Consider the following 21,533-nt stretch of genomic DNA (forward strand, 5'->3'; position numbering starts at 1 on the left):
GCGGCGGCAGCGGCAGCAACAGAAGCAGCTGGAGCGAGAGATGCTGATGCCGATGCTGATGTTGGCTGGGCTGGGTCCTCGCTCTGTGAGCAGCACCGGGGAGCTCGGGGGCGGCAACACCCTACCCCGCCCTGTGAGCCGGTGGGGCTCAACCGGCAAGTGGCGGATGAGGGAGAGAAGCCGCTTCCTCCCCGGATGGATGAATTGATTCGCAGCCAAGACGTGGGCGTCGGAGATCTCGGACTGGGCGACGTCTTCTTCTTCTTCTTCTTCTTCTTCTTCCCGAAGAAAGCCCCTCGCTCTTCTCGTCCCCCGGCCGGGAAGAGCCGCCAGCTGGATCTACAGCGTGATGCTTCGGCGGCGCCCTCTCTGAAACCTCGCATCCTTCCCGGGCGAAGGCGCTTTCGCGGCGCGGCCTCCGCCCAGCCGCCCAAGCCCTCCCGTAGACGGAGCGTGCAGGCAACGCGCTCATTGAGCCCAGGTCCCAGCCAAGGCGCACCGCAGGCGTGTGAAAGTTGGAGGCGATCACTACGCATGTGCGAGCGCCGGAGGTCCGCGCGCGCGCCCGCCCGCCGCCGGTTTGTGTGTTTTTGTGTGTATGTATATGTGTGTGTATAAAATGGTGTGTGGTGCATGTCCGCGAAGAAGCAGCGGAGGTAACACTCTGTAAATGGGCCCGTACGCGTGGAGGGAGGGAGGGAGGGGGGGCGGGGGAAGAGTCGTGGAAGAACGAAGGGCCCACCGCACAATTCTTTGCTAGGTGTCTGCATTTTCCTCTCGCGCCGTCCGTCCGCGCCTGAAGGGGCCAGTCTTTCAACAGTCTACGCGGGTATGTTTCTCGTAAATGGCCAGGGCAGAAAACTGGGCTGCAGCGCGTTCCGCGGCTGGAAATGCCCAGCTGAAGCGCTTGGCCTCTTTCGCCTGAGGTTTGAAAGTTCGCGGTGACAACTGAAGGAGCGCCGTTGGCTTGTGGAGGGTTGTGGAAAGGGGAAGGGAAGAAAAAAGCAGTAAGATGGAGGAGTCGGAAGAGAAGCCAGAGGGAGCAACGACCAGCAGATTCATCTTCATCTCTCTCCCTCTGTCGAAGAACGGACTATCCGCCGCTGCGGGCGTGGAGCACTGCTGCAGGCACCTTCCGCGTCGATTCACCAAGAGGGGGGTCGCCGCTTCGTCCTCTCCGGTTCGGCTCCAGGGCTTGGAGCCACGCCCTGGGCAAGTCTCCCTCAAGTCGGCGACTCTCGGAGGAGAGGACTTAAGTCAGCACGCGGGCTCTCCCGGCTTTCCTTTCGCCGGGCCGGGCCGCACGTGGAGCTATGCAAGCCCAGCGCTCGATGTTTTGACTGTCAGCGCGTCTGTTGGCTGTAGGAACGAGCGTACATTTCTTTAGAAAAATCCGGGGAGAGGAAGGGGTAGTTTTGTTTTTGGCGGCTTTCCCCCCCCCCCTCTGGTCAAAAGCAGGGGAGGAAACCAAGCAGCGAAAAGAAGGCGTCAGCAAGAATGTCTTCCGTGCCTGGCGTGGCATTCATTTCCCTATTTGCCTCTCGCGCCTTTCCCCCCCCCTCCCCGGAACCGAGGGCGATGCGGGAGAGAGAAACGAAATGCGTTAATCGCCGCCGCCCGCACCTCGCTGACTAATTTTGTTTCTGCTTTAAAAGCTCGACGCGTTTGGCAGACGGCCCCCCAATGGCTCCCCGCAGGCAAATATTCTGCGAGCCCTTCGCCCCGCGCTGCTGCTTCGCTTCCCACCGAAGTCGCGCTTTCCTTTACCCTCCCGTTGCGCCCTTTCACGCGCCCGCCCCGTGGCAGGCGGGCGGAGAAAGCGCGGCCCTCCGGTCTGCGCTATGCAGCGGCCTCAGGCGTCTTGACTGCATTAGCGCGAGCGGGCGCGCGTGCTCACAGGGAAGCGACTGGGACGACAAGCGGCGATCAATTGGTCCTGAATGGCATCGAAGGAAGCGCCCGGCAGACGCAGCTGCATCAGGTCTTCGAAGGAGAAGAAAAATCCCCGTTAGAAAGACTGAGGGGGGGGGAGAGGGGGACAGCCCCGTTAGAAAGACTGAGGGGGGGGAGAGGGGGACAGCCGCCATGCAAGAAACAAACGAATTAAATAAGCTGTTTTCCTCCGCGCAGACACCCTCTCGCGTCCCCCGCGCGCCTTTAGATCAGAGCCGCTTCAGCCGAAGCAGTGGCGTCCGATTTGCTCGTTTGCGTGAACGGCGATTTAACAGCTCGGAACTTGCAGGCGAGCCAGAGTTCCTTCTTTCCAACCAGGCAGGTTGGCAGTTTATCAGGCTTTTGTAGGAGAAAGTGAAAAAAGCCACGCTTTCAAGGAAATGAAAGCAAAAGCCGCCAGCAAGCGTTTAGGCAGCAATTGCGGTGATCAAGTAAAAAAAAAAAAAAAAAAGCTGAACCTCGGGGGCACATTGCGAGGCGGGAAAAGGGGCGAGGCGGGAAAGAGGCAGAAATTAGCCTGCCCTTGTGTGCGCATTGACAGCTTTAAAAGCCATTCCAGTAAATTCGCAGTCCCCACACGCGGACTTGCTTAAAATCATCAGGCTGAGGTTTCTTTTTCTTTAATGCGTGCATTTGCATCCATTCGAATCGTTTTGGGGTTGTTGTTTTTTTTGCTTCCTCCGTATTGGACAGAGAAAGAATTGTTACGTTCTTTAACATTTGGGCCTTAGTCGCTCTTCCTCTCACTTTCTGTGGCTTCCCATACAGGGAGACTGCATTAATCCACCAAGGGGGCACACTTTAACACACAAAGCTCCACCATGTGGCAAGAGCGCATCAGTCACTGGATACTGTACTGAGTTGTAGAAATAGCAGTTGAATAAAAGAAATGGCTTCTCAGTGAATTCTGACAGTCAAAGGCTGCCAGCAAATGGAGAGAAAGTGGTGGTGGTGGTGGTGGAAATCACTCGGTGCTTTGAGAGGCAGCCTCTGTCAAACACATCTTCAGCAGCATGGATTTATTACTCTTGCCCATCCATACTTGCATGGGTAGAAATATGAAAGGCTCAAGAGCTAGAGAAGTGAAGACCCCCCCCCCCCCCGAGAGTTGGCTGGTCCTTCAAGATTAACCAGTATCAGTGCCACTGCATTAAAACATGGACCCCATTAAAGCATGTCACTTTCTCACTTTGTCAGCTGTATCAGGGAGGGAAGAGACAAGGGGAGGAGATTTGTCTTTGAGTGTTTTTTGATACACCCTGTTGCTCCAAATATGGGAGGAAGAAGTCTTTTGTCAATCTAGAGCCGTCCACAGGCAGCAGTCGCTACTTCGACATCATTTGTATTTCCTAAATTTTGGATTGCTAACAAAGAGTTAAGGGGGACTGGGATAGCTATTTCGAACTGATTAGCTCTCATCAGCCAGCCATACCCTTCTGAGATTGGAACCTGGGCTGCTTGCACTAGGCAGTTGTGTTGACCCCTAGGCCACAGGCTCTTTCTCACTTTGTCAGCTATATCAGGGAGGGAAGAGACAAGAGAAGGAGATTTTCAACCATTGGTTTTTAGCAAAATTAATTCTAATTTGGAGATAGGCAAACACTCCAGTGTTGCTAAGCAGAGCTAAACACAGCTTCTTAACCAGACCAAAGTAGTACCATAACAATGAGTACTATTCATACATGGGAGTAATCATAATCTCAAAAAGAAAGAAAAAAAACCTATCTAGCAGGGCATAATTTTTCAAGAGATAATAAGAGAAATCTAAGAAGATTTGTATAATAGCATATATAAGTGGCAGAATTCAGCTAATGTTGGCTGATCTCAGAAAAGCTTGTTGGTAACCAACTAAACAGGTTGATTATTACAAACTGGTTAGTACTTTGATGAGACCCCACTAAAAAAGGTCCCATGGGAAATAAGCTAAAGGGATATTTTTTTTTAAAAAAAAAACTTTTGAAGAAAGCAACAGCAAAATGCTTATGCCTTGTTGTGGAAGATTCAAAATCTGAATTCTAGCTTATTAGTTGACCCCAAAGTTGTATGCCAAGGCAAACAGCCCTTAGGAGCTCCCATCGGGCCCAGCCACATGGCCAATACTTGTCTTGCTGCTTGAATTTTTTAGCACAGTCCCCCAAACGATCACCCCAGGCCTTTGATGTAAGCTGTGACTTTTAAGGATAAAAGACATTAAAATTACCCAAATGCTTCCAGTCCTCTTTGATGTGTTGATAGAATAAGTCTGCTTTCTTTTTCTTTTACCACCTGGTTTAAGATGGTACTACTGCTGCTGCTGCTGCTGCTATTGCACCTTTTGAATATTCCCAAACCCATCTGGCATCTTGTGTAGCATGTGGGTGGTCAACTGGCAACTGGAGCTGCATCCACAGATACAACACCTCTTTGTCTGATTGGGCAGATTTTCTTGCTTCCCATATGAAATGAAAGGAGCCTCCAAAGCCTCACCCAGGCTTTTGTGTTGCCTTTTTATTTTGCCCTGTGAATGATAATTGCTAGGCTCCAGGCAATTTGTGCCCAAAGTTTGAATTCCACTGAAATTGCCTGCATTTAAATAAATTTTAGTTTTCATTGTTCTGAGAAGCAAATCACTGAATGTTTCCTGGTTCAACTACCTATGAGTTTCCATCATCCATAGTATCTTGATATGCTTTTCCACCATATTTCTGAATAAACCAGCAATAAAAGCTATCTGTAAAGCTAACATTTCAAGACCAAATTCATTTTTGTCAGTTTATTTCAGCATTCTTTTTCTCATTGCTTGATCTAGGGTTTGGGGAGTGAACAATTTGTGGATAAATAAAAGTAATGGTTAAAAAGAAACAAAGCATAGCCATGAGAATCATTACCGACAAAATGGCTATATATAATAATATCTCTGTCTCCTATGTTTTAAAATTTTTATTTGGAAGTAAGGCAGTTTTCATGCAGTTTTCAATTTTCAGGTTTACATTTCTGGATGGAAGAACTTTTTCCTCAAACAAAAAAGATTATATCACCCCTTTTAGTTGATTTTAATCTTGTTTCTATTGATGCTATTATTTCTTCCTGCATTCTTTCAGGAATTAGGGAGTGAAAATCACAAATAGCAGTAATGAGAGATCATTAAGACAACTGAGAGCAATATAAAATGGTTCCCCTTTTAATTTTTGACATTTTGAGTGCACAGATTGATTGTGGAAGAAAGACCTCTGGCTGGAACTTCTTGGAGCTCTTCCCTCAACCAAACAACACTGGATTTAGCTCAGTATAAGCAGAATAGATGACTGTTTATCTAAAGCAGCTACCCTCAGACTAGTGTACTCCAGATATGTTAGGGCAGGGGTCTTCAAACTTGGCCCTTTTATGACTTGTGGACTTCAATTCCCAGAATTCCTCAGCCAGCCTCACTGGCTGAGGAATTCTGGGAGTTGAAGTCCACAAGTCATAAAAGGGCCAAGTCTGAAGACCCCTGTGTTAGGGCTTCTGTTTCCAGAATTTCTAATCTTCGTAGAAGGAAAATATGAAAGAAGACCGGTAACATTTGGAGACAATGGACTGGGGAATGCTGATCTAAAGCTGTTCACTAGTTGAAATTTGGTAATCAGGCTGTTTGGTACCTATCAAAATGATCCAATGTAGAGTTCGTCCTAATGCTCATTTATTAACATTCATCTAGTACAGTGGTTCTCAACCTGTGGGTCGGGACCCCATTTGGGGTCGATCGACCATTTCATGGGGGTCGCCAAGCAAGGCTGTCTGCCATTTTTTTTGTCTGCCATTTTTTTGTCCGCCATTTTTCCCCCCTTTTCCGGCGGGTGCCTTACCTCCCTTGGGCTGGGCCAGCTGGTGGTCGGCCTGCTCCGTCTCTGCCGCTTGCCAGCTACGCCCCGGCCGGCACAGGGGGCGGAACCACGCATGCGTGGCGCTCCCGGGCAGGGAAAGTCCTCGACTTACGACCGGTTTAGTCCTCGACTTATGACCGGTTGGGGTCACGGCATTAAAAAGGTTGAGAACCACTGATCTAGTACATTTCTAGACAATTTGGCAGGCGTTATGGTATCCTAGATGTTAGGATATCAGGAAATTAGACATAATATTAACCATAATCATAAAATCACATTTGGCTCCTAAACTTTATTTCTGTACTCTTAAGAGCTCTCCTGAGGTAAACAAAATTTGCTCCATGAACAAATATGCAATTCCCTCCCCTTTTTTTCCTGGAAAACAAAAGGAAATCTGATAACTTGAGTTTACGGCATACTTAACAAATCTAGAACAGTGCAGTAATATTAAGCAGAAGAACCCCAAACAAGGAAAAAGAACCAAAATTTTTGACCTGTTTCTTCTGGATGTATAATATAATTATGGCTTCTTCACTGTGGTCTGACTAATATGTAGCTCCAGGAAGCAAAATTGCCCCTTTCTTTTTTTATAACTCTAGGCACCCCACATAGGGCTCTGTCTCCTTTTCCATCCTTTACCTTCTTTTAAATTGTTCTCAATTTATCTTTTTTTAATACAGACATTGCGAGTGTTTTAAAAAAATAACCCTGCAACACACATATGGTTCCTGCGATGCTCAAAGCTTCATATTTTAGGCTGGAAATTCAAAGCAATATTTCTGTTTCTGAATCTAAATAGGTATTTAGACTTCTAAAAACCTCAAAAAAAAAGTGTTGGGGGATTATTTATCCCCTGCATGATTTGGATATGCCCTGTTTTTTTCCCCGTAAGCATTATAGACAAAGTAATACATATTCCCCTAAAAATGACAGGTGACTTTCTTTTTGGCTTAGACCTTGTTTTCTCAAGCATGTGAGATCATACCCCTAAAGAAACACATAACAAAAACAACATCTGTTTGTTAGATTTTAAATAGCCCAACAGCAAATGTTTGCTGTTTCAAATGAAGCAAACTGACAGTGCAACCTAAGAGTTTACAGCTTTAGTGTAGAGTTACTTTCTTTACTGAATTAAAGCCCTAATTGCTAGATGTACATACCATGTACCCATTGAAATCTCTGGCAAGTCCCCCATTGAACTGAATGACCCTGGACTGTACACAGCTCATGTCAATCATCGTAGAGCCAAACTAGGTGATGGAGTCCTTGCTTGTCATCCCGCTGTAGTTTTGGAGGCTATTTTAGTTAATTGTAAGCACATGGTGATCCAGTCTGGATGCACATAGGGAAGGGAAAGTGTAAACTCTTCCCTCAGCCTCTTTGCTTTGTTTTGTTTTTAATTTACGGTCCCTCTGCAGGAGCAGAGTTTTAAAACAAAAGGCTCCATTAGCGCCAAAGGAAGCTTACTTCTTGTTTTTGTTTTCCTAAACTACATTTTATAATAATAATAATAATAATAATAATAATAATAATAATAATAATAATAATAATAATAATAATAATAATAATAATAATAATAATAATAATAAAGTTGGAAGGGACCTTGGAGGTCATCAAGTTCAACCCCCTGCTCAGGCAGGAAACCCTATACCATTTCGGAAAAATGGCTGTCCAGTCTCTTCTTAAAAACTTCCAGTGTTGGAGCATTCACCGCTTCTGGAGGCAGGTTGTTCCACTGGTTAATTGTTCTAACTGTCAGGAAGTTTCTCCTTAGTTCTAAGTTGCTTCTTTCTTTGGTTAGTTTCCACCCGTTGCTTCTTGTCCTGCCTTCAGGCACCTTGGAGAATAGCTTGACTCCCTCTTCTTTGTGGCACCCCCTGAGATATTGGAACACTGCTATCATGTCCCCCCTCGGCCTTCTCTTCATTAAACTAGACATACCCAATTCCAGCAGCCTTTCCTTATATGTTTTAGCCTCCAGTCCCCTAATCATCTTTGTTGCTCTTCTCTGTACTCTTTCTAGAGTCTCAACATCTTTTTTACATCGTGGTGACCAAAACTGGATGCAGTATTCCAAGTGTGGCCTTACCAAGGCATTGTAAAGTGATATTAACACTTCACGTGATCTTGATTCTATCCCTCTGTTAATGCAGCCCAGCACTGTGTTGGCCTTTTTGGCAGCTGCAGCACACTGCTGGCTCATATTTAAATGATTGTCCACTAGGACTCCGAGATCCCTCTTACAGTTACTACTATTGAGCAAGGTATCCCCTATACTATACCTGTACATTTGGTTTTTCTTGCCTAAATGTAGAACCTTAATACACTTTAGAAAAGGGGATAAAGGACTAAACAAAAAGAGTAATTTTATCCACCCCTCTCTCTACATATGGTCATAATCAAAATCGCTCTGTTACATATATTTTCCTATCCAATTCATCTTTCCCATATCTGCATGTCTTTTCTCATCACAGGGAGTAAAGGACTGACTGCTGACCAACTAATTACCTTAGGAAAGTGCTTTCCTGTTTGAATCAGTATTCATTAAATGAGGGGAAAAACGCTCTTGCAATATCACTCCCTGGGAGCTATAGTGAGGCATATAAATTGTTAAAACTCTCCCAGCTTTCATCATTAGATTAATGGTACATTCAGTTCTCAGCTAGGGTTGATTAAGGTGGCCTTACATTTATCGCCAAGCAGGTGATGCTTTTGATTTTTACGAGAACGGTAGTGTTCTCCATGGTGTTAAGAAGTCTATTCAGTAAGCACTTTTAAAATGGATTGTTAAGAGCCATGAAAGCCTAAGGAAAACTGATCAAGGATTTGGAAACAGACATCTCTCCATATTTCATTATGGCCTTGTGGGTAGATTCAGCAAAACATCTTTGCTGTCCAAAGGAAAGCTGGTCCTGTAGAACATGATTTGACGAGAACTCTTCATATAGCAGAGTTTTCTACTTACAGTACAGTAGGAAATGCCCCAGCATTATCCAGTTGTCCGTGCCCCAAAATTCACTCTGTAAGTCCAATCTGAAACTCTGAAACTCCTATTGAAGAAAAAGAGGACTGCATTTTTTTTATGATGCTCAAAAAGTGTCACCATAATTAGCAATACTTTCCCATAGTCATTCCCCTAAAAATACCAAGGGAAGTTATGTCCCCGGACCAAAAAAGATGTAAAAAAAATTACAGGATTTGATGATAGAAACAGTGATGCAGTACCTGTGCAGCAGCATTAGGTTGATCACACTTCAGCCTACAGCATTTGAGGATAAGTTCATTATGAACCAATTCCCAAATATTTGACGTCATTTCTTGTACTGTATCTACTGAAATAACTCACCTACTATATTGGTGCATATCTGTTACACAAATAACTCACCTACTATATCGGTGCATATCTGTCACCTACTATATCGGTGCATATCTGTTACACCTATCTAGAGTTACTGTCTAGCAACTGGATTTGCTTATAATAATACTAGTAGTAGTAATAGTAAATAATAATAATAATAATAATAATAATAATAATAATAATAATAATAATAATAATAATAATAATAATAATAATAAAGTTGTAAGGGACCTTGGAGGTCATCTAGCCCAACCCCCATTTCAGACAAATGGCTGTCCAGTCTCTTCTTAAACACTTTCAGTGTTGGAGCATTCACAGCTTCTGGAGGCAGGTTGTTCCACTGGTTAATTGTTCTGTCAGGAAATTTCTCCTTAGTTCTAGATTGCTTCTCTCCTTGAGTAGTTTTCATCCATTGCTTCTTGTCCTGTCTTCAGGTGCTTTGGAGAATAGCTTGACTCCCTCTTCTTTGTGGCAAGCCCTGAGATATTGGAACACTGCTATCATGTTATCCCTCATCCTTTTCTTCATTAAATTTACCTCTTTCACTGCCCTGTGAATTGGCCTTGACCTTGAAAAAACAAAAAATAAGCTTACTTCTTCCCCAGATTAACAACTCAACCAAACTGTATTCACTATTATTTGTAAACCTAAATGATGGCCACCTTAATAGACTCTTCCTTATTTATTTTTACATGGCACATTGAATGTTGAAACTGAACCATAACAAAGATTTTTTTTAAAAAAAAATGTTATGTTATACTATGATATATTAGTTGGAAGATAAGCCTTGGATATAAAAAATCTCTTTTGGAACTTTACCTTCCCAAAAGGAGCCAGGTTTATAGAATTAAAAAACAAAGAAACGACAACAGCAACATGATTTATGTAGCTTTAAGGTGGGTAAAAGATAGCGAGATCTGAGGCAATTCTTGGATTCCCAAACTAAGTTAACCTCTTGTGGCTTATCTGATAGGAAACTGATTCAACAAAAGGTTTTGATATTACCCTGATCTGGTGTGTGTGTGTGTGTGTGTGTGTGTGCGTGTGCGCGCATGCACGTGCGTGGACCTTCAATTCAATTTTGACTCATGACAACTACTACAATAAGTCCCTGGACTTTTCTTGACAATATTTTATTTGCCATTGCCTTCTTCTTAGGGGCTGAGAGAGAGTGTCTGACCCAAAACAGTCACCTGATACCTTGACCATTATACCAAACTGGGTCTGGATTTAATTATAAATAATGTTTGGGTTTTTTTTTTTAAATGAATTGAATGATACTGATGAATTTTTTCAGCTCTCATTTTATTTGATGTAATAGAATGAGAGCTGAAGAAATTATTCCAGGTTGTAAAAATTGTTGCTGCGGCAGCTCATAAAAGGAGGATGTCATTTAAATGCCCTCTTCCTACATATAAGGAATGTGGATACCAACAATAGAACCCCTACTTAACAGGCAGAGGATGTCAAGGTTAAAGTTCCTTACACAGCTTCAGTTAAGAGAATCTAAGCTGGTAGATCCAGGAAGGGCTTCTCTTTTGGAGAACTATTGCCAGTTGAGCAGATACTATTGGGTTACATGCAACAAATGTTTTACACAGCTTCATCCATAATGCAGGAGAACACAAGCTTGTGTCCTTTTGATATCTTGAATTAACTTAAATCAGTGCTAGATGGCTTGGCCAATGATTTTGGGGAATATAATCCAAAATATCTGGAGAGTAGTAGATTGCCATAATGCATGAAAGAGTAGACAATCTATTATGATGATGCTTCATCATGGGAATATAAATTGGTGGGAAACCCATTTGGTCAACTCAGTCCATAATGAATACTTTGTCTTCTGAAATGCTTATGGGGCTTTAACTCAGCAATAGCACAGTAGGAATTTTAATTGATCTATCTGTGAAGGAGACAATTTACAGAATGCATTAAATGTAGGATAGTGGGAGTGGGAGAAATGTGTGACCTCAGATCACACATCTCTGGGCATGTTGCAGAAGCTGCAACTTTGACAACTACCCCCTTGTTCAGAGACATCATAACTTTGAATGGTCACTGAACAAGTGGTTATTGGTCACCACAGTCTTTTAAGCATCAAGATTCATTAAGATAAAACTTGCAACCCTGAAACTAATTAAATAACAACATGCCTAGCTTTAATTTTTTTTTCTGAACATCTGCAAAGAAAGGACCTAATACTAGGTGTTGTATTTAATATATGTATATAATCCAACTAGTAATCCCTATGTTTCCGATATGGAATCTCTCCCTATACCATTGGGACTGAATCCAAGATTTCTGCATCTTGAGCAGGTGAGCTATCACAGAGCTATGGCTAGCCTGCTCTTTGACGATTTCTAAAGGAAGGAAACACATATAAACAAGCATCTGGGAGCTGACATTTTCCATGCGTTACCATTTAAGCCTTAAAATTATGCCCTATTCTACATGTCTTTCTCCCAAATGGAGGTAGTGAGTAGTGATTGAGAATGGTACTCTTGTTAACTGTAGTCTTTCTTGATGCTTTGGCACTTCAGTGGCACAGGACAAAAGAATGTTTACTCAGAGCTTCAAACCCTTTTGTGCTATTTTGTGTTTCAAAGTAGTCTCATATCTGATTCTGAACAGGTTCTAGTTCTAATTACTGCAATTTTCAGATCTTGCTTTTAATTACTATTAGACAATCCATGCCCCCTTGGGTTATAGTTTCAGAAATATTTCCTTACCAGATTCCTCAATGTTTTCAACAATGGCAGAGCTTCTAATGTACTTGGAAAGTTTATAAAAATTCAGGGAGATATTTAGAGATGTTCCACCCAGTTTAAGATTACAGACATAAGAGTTCTAGTAGTATATAAATTTTATGGCTGTTATTACTACTACTGTACAGTATAAATATTGCACTTTGTAGGAGCCTTGATCTGCTATGTACAACATTTGGATTTTGACAATGTATATGACAACTTGACCCTAAGCAGGCCTTTAAGGTCTTCCAATTGTGCACTTATTGCCACTAGCAGGAGATCCATATTATGGAATGCTACTTTCTTTCTCCAGAAGAATGAGATGCTACTAGTTTTCCTTCTCAACAGCACTGTTTATCCTATTATGGCAACTACACAGATGCTTCAACCAAGTAGCCATTAGGTTCTCCACTTTGTATTCAAATTACCTTGATTTGCCTCTCATCTACTTGATTGTCCTCCCCTCCCCTAGGTAACCTTATGACCCCACTGGAATTTTACTCTGATGTAATTGAGACCAAAATTAGGCCCAATAGCTTTATAAAAACAGAGGCTCCATAATGAACCATTAGAGAGTGTAACTCTAATATAATAATAATCAGAGGCTAGTAATTGCGCCATTAGAGGTAGAAAGAGGGACACACCATTTATACTATGATTGCATGTGCACATACAAAAACGCCAACCAAATGAAGGACAATCTGTGACCGAGGTCTTTTCTGGATGGAGTCATTAATGGTAAAGGGGAGTGGAAAGAAGGGGGAGAAAAGGAAAATCCACAAAAGTCCAGTGGAAGGATCCATGTTTACACAAGCAGACATGGGATCTAAACTTGTGGCAGTTTGGTTTCATCTGAACGAAAAACTTCACATTGTGAAAGTGACACAATTTTCAGTGTTAAGGGGAAAAGTTAACTTCATTGAGGTGTTTCACCCATGTCTTGCAGCTGTTGTAAGTGCTGATTGAGGCAGAAGAAGGAAAGCAAGAGGACTGATTCACTTTGTTCTTAGAAGTGAGAGGAAACCATGTGTGTGTGTGTGTGTGTGTGTGTGCATGCATTGCTTCATAAAATGCCTTCTAGTAGATGCTTTGCTCATATTTCTATTGAAGTGAAGCATCCCCATAAAGATCTTCATTGGTCCTGATAGGATCCAGCCATATGTCAGAGCATGCACAGTCTTATTGCACTGAGGTAACCGAGGACTAAATACAGTACACAGTGGTTTGTATTTAAATGGTGGTTTATCTTATACTATCTACAAATATACACTAGTAACAAGATACATACACGTGGTCAATCAGCAAACTCCAATACACAGCAATTACAGCAGAAAACGGACGAGAGAGAAAGACTCCAGCAAGGCCTTCCCTTTTATACTCAAGCTCTTAAAGGGATACAGACTCCTGCTGAGTCATTCCTAACATTACATCATTCATCTCACATTATACAAGCTGGTTAGCTTCTAAATCATTACCTTGACAAGTATGCAGAACAAAGTGGGAGTCCTGCTGCCTTTATCATTCCCAGCCTGTTTGAGTTCTCTTTCTTCTAAGGTTTGGTATTGACTTCCAACCAGCCAATAGAAATAGCACTTTGGTTTATATACGGCTTCACAGTGCTTTACAGCCCTCTCTAAATGGTTTACAGAGTCAGCATTTTGCCCCCAACAATCTGGGTCCTCATTTTACCGACCTTAGAAGGATGGAAGGCCGAGTCAACCTTGAGCCGCTCAGAATCAAACTCTGGGGTGAGAAGTGAATTAGCCTGCAGTACTGCATTCTAACCACTGCGCCACCAGGCTTATAATTTGTTTTTTCTTCTAGCAACCATAGTTTGATTAGGGTGACCAGATTTTTTCAGTGTAAAAAAATGTGACAAATTAATTGGTGTAATTTGGGAGGCATTCTGTGTAATGAAACAGCTTTTAATAATACCCAACAGTTCATGTTTTTATTCCATGCAGAATGATGTATTCAACCCATGCTCTAAAATGAAAATTACTTCATTGTGAGACATTTTTAGTCCAGTCCTTTTCTTCCCAAGTTCATTCATTAATGGTACATTCCCATGTCGTTATTTCAGAGGTTTCTATATTAGGGAAGTCAACTGACATAATTTGATCCCCAGGAGGGGGGGAATCCAAGCAGAGGGTGGCACAAAATAAAAATATTTGTTTTAAAAAATGCATTAGTCCTTGCAGTCAAAAGCAGGCCAGCACCAGCAGATTGCAGGTGGTTGCTCTTGGTTAGTAATTGACAATTATTAGCAAAACAATAAGCCATCTGTTTTTTGCCAGTTAGCAAAGATGTTCTGAGTAACTGCACATACATTGACATGTTGCGATGTGAGTCCTGCCCTGAAATGGTGTCATGATATTGACATATAAGTGGGGGAGGAGGGCTTGAGCAGAGCCATCACTGGGCAGAGTTTGTCAAATCTTATTTAGCTTTGTTGTAGTCACCTCTTGTCTGGTTGCAAACCTTTGCCTTCTCTCTCTCAATCCCGCACAAGCAATTAAGAGCAGGAAACATCACAAGAACCAGAATGGGGGAATCTGTCAAAGATAACAAAGCAAGTAAACCCAAACCTGTGAACAAATGGTATCTACTCTACCCACTGCCATTGCCTAAGTTAATCTTTGCCTTTTTCTTTAAGAAGTGGGGGAGGGGTTATAACTTTGTGTCCAGCAGAAAAGGAGAAATGCAAAACTTTCCTTCAAGGTAACACAACAACAACAACAACAACAACAACAACAACAATAACCTTGTTTAAAAACTACCAATTTCATCATGAGAAAAAAAAATAGGACCAGGTAGATCCCCCCTGGACATGTTTGGTCTGTGATTTGGGTATCAAGACTCTTGTGCCTTTGTAATGTTTTTCTTCATTTTTGAATTCAGTCTGGATGGTTCTTGAAACACTTTTTTTTGTGACTGTGAAATGAAGGTGAGAAGAACCAAAGGCAATCTATGAAATTATTGTGTGGATGCAGTGGAAGCCAAGATGGGAAGGAATTGAGAGGTATAGTGAAGGGTGTTGGCATACATTAGATTAGTTTCCAGATTTTCTTTCTTTTTCACTTACCTCCTGCTAAGTAACCCTTAATTCTTTTTCTGCCCATACTACTTTTTTTGCTCTTTCAACACTGAGCTTTGCATAATGTTGCCTATCCCAAAAGGGAATAATGCATGTATGTATATTCAGTGGTGGGATTCAAATATATGAACAACCGGGTCTCTGTGTGGATGCCGCTTCCGGAAGTCCATTCTGGGCCTGGGCAACAAAAAAATTAGCTACCGGTTCTGCCGAAGTGGTGCGAATCGGCTGAATCCCACCACTGTGTATATTTAGATCTACAGTAGCTCTTCCAACAGAGGATGCCTTCAGCTATGAAGATATCTTCTTTACATATTAAGTCCCAGTTCCACTGTTTTCTCCCCTTTTTTAGTCTCTAGCTGCTGCTTCTACAGTGGTAAGTACACATATGAAGAGGAAGCCTTGATAAAAGATCATGCTCAAGGAGTTAAAAAAATACAGTAGATCTTTTCTCCTTGACAAGTTAGTATGCTGTATGAACAATATTGTATTTGCTTCTGTGAATAGTTTGTCCCTGCAGCCTGTTGTTATAATAGCTCAGCAGCTTGAATGCCTCAATGAGATCTAGAATCTGTTCCATGTGCTTCTGTTACTGCCTTGTCATTCATCTGTACTTAGGCTGCCATATTTACATTATTGACCATTATAGACCATTGTGGGATGCTGTTTAGATATACAGGCAGTAATGTATCTGGCTTTTGACTGATCTCCAAAGCAAGGTTAGATCTGGTTAGTATTTAGATGAGAAATCACTATAAAATCTCCAGGCTATAGTTTAGATTGGGAAGTAGAAAAAAAATGCCCTAGAAGGCAGTAGTGGCAAGCCACTTCTGTATTCTTGCAAGGGAAAATTATATTACAGTAGTTACCTGGAGTCGAGGTCAATTCATAAGAATAACAGAACAACAGAGTTGGAAGGGACCTTTGAGGTCTTCTAGACCAATCCCTCCTCAAGCAGGAAACCCTATACCAATGGTGGCAAACCTATGGCACGGGTGCCAGAGGTGGCACTCAGAGCCCTCTCTGTGGGCACGTGCGCTGTCGCCCCAGTCCTAGGCCTTCAGTTGGGTTTTATAAAACCTTTTCGCTTTAGGCCTCCGCCGCCTAAGATCTAAGATCTAAGAATTGCCTTTCAAATGCTTTGACATCAGAGGGTATTCAAAATATCAAGATGTTGCAACATTTTTTAGGACAGGCCTAGAAATGGAGGATTTGGACAGCCATTCCCAGCAACTCCAACTAGTAATCCAAGCTTAAACATGTACAGAATACCAGTTTCCCAACTCTCATTTAAATAATAATTTAAACAGAGACAAATATTAAATGTCACATAATATGACAAGAAGGTTTGCCTTGCCAGGTGCTCAATGCCACCCTCATTTTTGCAGTCCTGGCCAACAGATGATCACAGAAAGATCATAAATCTCCATGTGGCAGAAAGGCTGTGGGTGGACAACCAATTAATTCTATGTGGTAAATCATACAGAAAAGCATATTTAAGATAGAGCTTTAGAACAACACACCCACTCTACCTCACAGTCTGTTGCTGCTCTGTGGGAATGGCCTGAATCCATTTTGGGCAGACAATCCTCCATCTGGCCTTGCCTTTCTATGTTTGATGCTGTTCCCATTTTTGCTGCCAGATTTTGCCCAGAGAAGTTGTTGCTTCCAGAAAGTGGTTACTCTTCATTCCAACCTACTACACCTGAGGGAGACAATCTTTTTCAGTTCAAAGGTTTAAAGGTTTCCCGTGTCCAGTTATGACTGACTCAAGCGGGTAGTGCTCATCTTCTATTCTAAGCTGAGAGAACCTGCGTTGTCTGAGAGACGCTTCTGTCATCATGTGGCCAGCATGAAAATATGGAATGCAGTAACCTTCCCAGTGAAGCGATACCTATTTATCTATTCACATTTGCATGCTTTTGAATTGCTAGGTTGGCAGGAGCTGGGGCAAGTAAGGAGAGCTCACCCCAATATGCGGCACTCAGGTCTTGAACCCAGTGTCTTAACCACTGAGCTATTACACTGCCCCATTTCTGTTCAAAGGTGGCATCAAACATTTGAGTAGCAGGCTAGAGGAGTGGGATGGAGAAACATACTTAAAGAACAAACATAATCTTACATTTAATTCCTAAATATGGTAGTCCTTTAGGTTCAAAGAAGACACACTGCAGTGCTGTTCATCTATGGGCACAGAAGTTGCTCTTCAGTCCATCTGAAAGCAAAAAGTCTAGCACAATGGGGTCCTAGAAATCCATTGTTGTAGTAACTCTAGGTGTTACGTTAGGGTTAGGTTTTTTTTTAAAAAAATTTCTATTAGTTTTTGTAAGTGCCTCTACCAAAACCAGTGGAAACCTCATACTACAGGGCTCACCAGGAAGAAGTCCATTCTGGGCCTGGGCAACAAAAAATTAGCTACCGGTTCTGCCGAACTGGTGCGAACTGGCTGAATCCCCCCACTGCTGACAAGGCATATGTTTTGTGTTCATCAGCATCAGATGAGGTTTAATATCTTATTGGTAAACACTATCACTTTAATTATTCAAAAAGATAAAGTTATTGTTGTTACTGACCAAATATAAGGAAACAATTACATTTGGGCACACTTATTTTTTTTATAATAAAATAAACTAAAAGCAGGGAACTATTTTTTTATTTCTCTCTGGAGGGGAAAATATTGGTCTAAAGAAGACGTGTCTTAGCTCTGCATATAACAAATGAAATGTAAATAAACAAACAGATATTACAGTGATGTGGTATGGAAAATACTGCATTTCTATGTTATTTATTTATTCAATTTCTACAGCTTCCCATCTCAATCAATGACTCTGAGTGGTTTACAGTTCCGAAAGTATAGAAACAGTAAAAAACATCCAAAACAAATTAATATTGTTATATTTATTTGCTGCCCATTTCCCGGTTCGAGGCAACTCTGAGTGGTATACAATGTGATAAAATAGACAAACATCAAGACAATTATAAATATAAAAACAGATTAAAATACAAAAAAAATCAAGCAAATTAAAAACCCTGAGTTTGGAGTGGATGATGCCTTGGTAATGCCTTCTCTATTACCAACCATCTCCAGCCAACAGTTTCTCTTTCAGGAGTCCAAGCCAACTGAGAGGAAGTGGATCTCAGCTCCTGTGGCAGGATGTTCCAAAGGGCAGGAGCCAGGGCAGAAAAGGCTTTTCTCCTGGACCCCACCAGCTGCAATTCTTTGGCTGTTTGGATCCAAAGTAGGCCTCTTCTACCAGCACAAATATACACAGAAGCCGAGCTACTTAGCCATTTAACAGTGAAGCCAAGAAACTGCGCCCTTAACACATTTGGGATATGTTGTGGTAGAAATTCTTGTTGCACAAAATTATTTAGTTTATTTAATTAATGAATAAAGTATGTTAAGTTGAAATAGTTAACAAAATGTTTTGAAAACCAAAAATTGATTGATTTATTGGCCAGGGATTCTTATAAAAAACTATATTAACATACACAACTCTTTGGGCCTACTAAAATTAGTAAGTTGTATCCCACAATATCTGTGTCATTTTTAATAGTCATTTTCATTCATGCAGGATGGGATAATAAATTTTGTTCCAGTTCACCCTTCTAAACACATTGAAAAGATGATTCAAGGGGCATCTCTAGACTATTTTTGGATATGGCAGTATAAACAATATCTTCAAATAAAGGTTTCAATTTCAATTTATGCATGCTTTGTTATGCATGCTTGTTATTTCTGTTTCATTACTTTTAAGTATCTGGAAAAACTGTTTTAGATATTTTGTATAGCATATTAGATTAACATGATAAGCTTGTCTTGTTTTTATTTTTACACCCACCTTTTTCAAGTGTGTGAACAATTTATATGAAGAGAACATAAGATGGATGAGAAAAACTGTAAATATCCAAATAGGTTTTTTTTCCAGCTGTCATCACTGTCAGCCCTGTCAGTTTAAGTCTGGAAGCTGGGACTTATAGCTTGGATTGGTTACTTCTGATATAAGGCAGAACTTAATAAGTTTACTGGTGTTTGTTTTTTTTTGACACACAGATTCTTGTCAAAAGGTGGTCTACAAGCTAAGAATTTGCTCTGCCCATAGCAAGATATTAACATATTGCAAAATCTTACAAAGTCTTACAGAATTAGAAATGTTAATTTGTAAACATCTTTTTAAAAAATCAGGTACATTGCAGAATTGTCGCTTGTGTGGGCAGCTTGCTGAGACAGATCTACCTAATTCTAGCAACAGAATTGTCTCATTTGACTTCAGACAATTCTCTGATTTTGCATGATTAGTCCCTACAGTTGTTTAATAGCACAGCTACATTGTAAGCCATAGTGATGGAGAAATTAACAAGTAAGAAGTAACATTAACATTTAATGAAAACAGTGATTGGGGAGCTTCAAATTTAAAGAGCTGTCTTAAAGCTGATCAACTCCATCTAAGCAATTGATTAGCTCCATGTGATCAAGAATCAATTCCATCTGATTTTCCCCCACCATTGAAAGCTAACTAAATGCATTCAAGAATTACTAAATGTTATCACTTGTTGTGCATGAAACCAATGTCTGAGTAACGGAAGATTGCCACAAAAGTCAACTAAAGGAAGCATGAATATGCAACTGTAATATCTTTATAATGTTCTTCAGGTATGTTGAATTTTTAGCTTTTTGGGATTTTAGTCTCAAGTACCTCCAGTGTTTGGCTGAAAGCAAGCTTTCTCAACAGAATGTGTTCATGGTTGGTGAATAGCATGGCAAATGAGAGTTGTAGTCCAATACATCTGAATGACAACAAGCTAGCGACAACTGGCTTAACTGAGTGGGAGAAATAACAATGCCATTAAGATGTACTGTCTATATTATACTCCAGACTATACATCTATATTTTGCACCTCACTGCTATGGTTTAAAATGTAGAAGTTGATTAGTTTTGTATAAAACACTATGTTCTCCTTTCTCAAATCGTGAATAATTTATTATAAGTACAACAAAAACAAAAATATTCCAAAGGGATATTTTTGCTATCATTGTTTTTCTTGTTATGGTTGTTTTGCTAGATTTGTTGATCGTGAAATGATTGTAACTATGTTTAGATTTAATTATTTTAATTTGAGTGTATTTACTGTGGATATTTTAATTGCATTTGTCTCATGAATGTTTTAATAATCAATTGTCAACTGCTGTGAGTCCTGGCAGGTTCAGCTCTACTGAATTATAGTGCTTACATATGTTCAAACATACTTAATCTTATAGGGCATTTAAGGATGCAGTTGTAACTGTTTTAAGTTGCTTGTGTGACAATATTAAGTATACGAACACAAATTAAACTTACATAAACTGAACATATGGCTGAGCTTTCTAAGAAGGCAAGAAATCCAACCTTACTTTGGGAAGATACAAAGACAGTCTGAATCTCAAAAGAAAGGCCCCACCTCTTGGGAAAGCTGTAGCGCTAAACACTGCATTCATTAAGCAGTGAATTGGACAAGGACATTCCCCTGTGATCCCTTGTAATTCTTTGGATTTCTGACTTTATGGAAAAAGGGAGAGAGAGAAATCTGTCTTAGAAACATGGGATGGGTTCTTAAACTAAGTCAGCCCATCACTCTCTATCTGTTTTATGGCACTGCCTGGCACTGATTCTTAAGGATTTCAGGCAAGTTTTTTCAGCCCTATTGGGAGAAGCCAAACATTTTAGTTCACAAACCAAATGTCATATTGGTATAGAGAGTAAGGAAGATAACCTTGATAGAAATATGCAGAAATTGTTGCCAAGGCAGAAAAACGGAAACATTTTTTCAAGTCCAAGCAAGAAGGTAACACTCATAAGCAGCTGAGACAGACACCTGGCTAATTTTGTAGTGTATAAGAAGGAGGAGGAGGAGGAACAGCACAATCAGACGTGCAAGTTTGTTATTATAGCCAAGCTCAATCAAATTAGTTTCTTTATGTCCTATGGAGTTGATTTCCTGGTCTGCTCTACCTAGTGGAGCTAACAATCACTGTGGCGAAGGCACAAAACAGTACCAGAGAAAGCATTTGAAAATTATCTTTTAATTCTTTGAATGTGTAGCAGATGGGCAGATATGGAATTCTGGTATAAAATACTAAAATATGTCTATGGACAATAGTGTAAGAGAAACAGAAAACAATAAACTTTTGCCAAGAAGTTAGAATATATGGAAGAAAGTGATAGCAATAGCACTTAGACTTATATATCACTTCATAGTTCTTTACAGCCATCTCTAAGCGGTTTACAAAATCAGCATATTGCCTCCCAAAAATCTGGGTCCTCATTTCACTGAGACAACCTTGAGCCAGTCAGAATCGAACTGCTGGCAGTTAGCAGAATTAGCCTGCAATACTGCATTCTAACCACTGCGCTGTCATGGCTCTTCTAACACCTAACAACCACAATAGATATACTTGTTTGAAATGATCATTGACATCAAATGCTAAACTGTAGTCCACTTGTGAAAAACGAATGCCATTTCTTTCTCTGGCAAAGATCTCATGCTCTTGAGGATAG

The sequence above is a fragment of the Protobothrops mucrosquamatus genome, unplaced genomic scaffold (assembly GCF_001527695.2).
Source record: "Protobothrops mucrosquamatus isolate PMUCROS unplaced genomic scaffold, P.Mucros_1.0 scaffold802, whole genome shotgun sequence".
NCBI lineage: Eukaryota > Metazoa > Chordata > Lepidosauria > Squamata > Viperidae > Protobothrops > Protobothrops mucrosquamatus.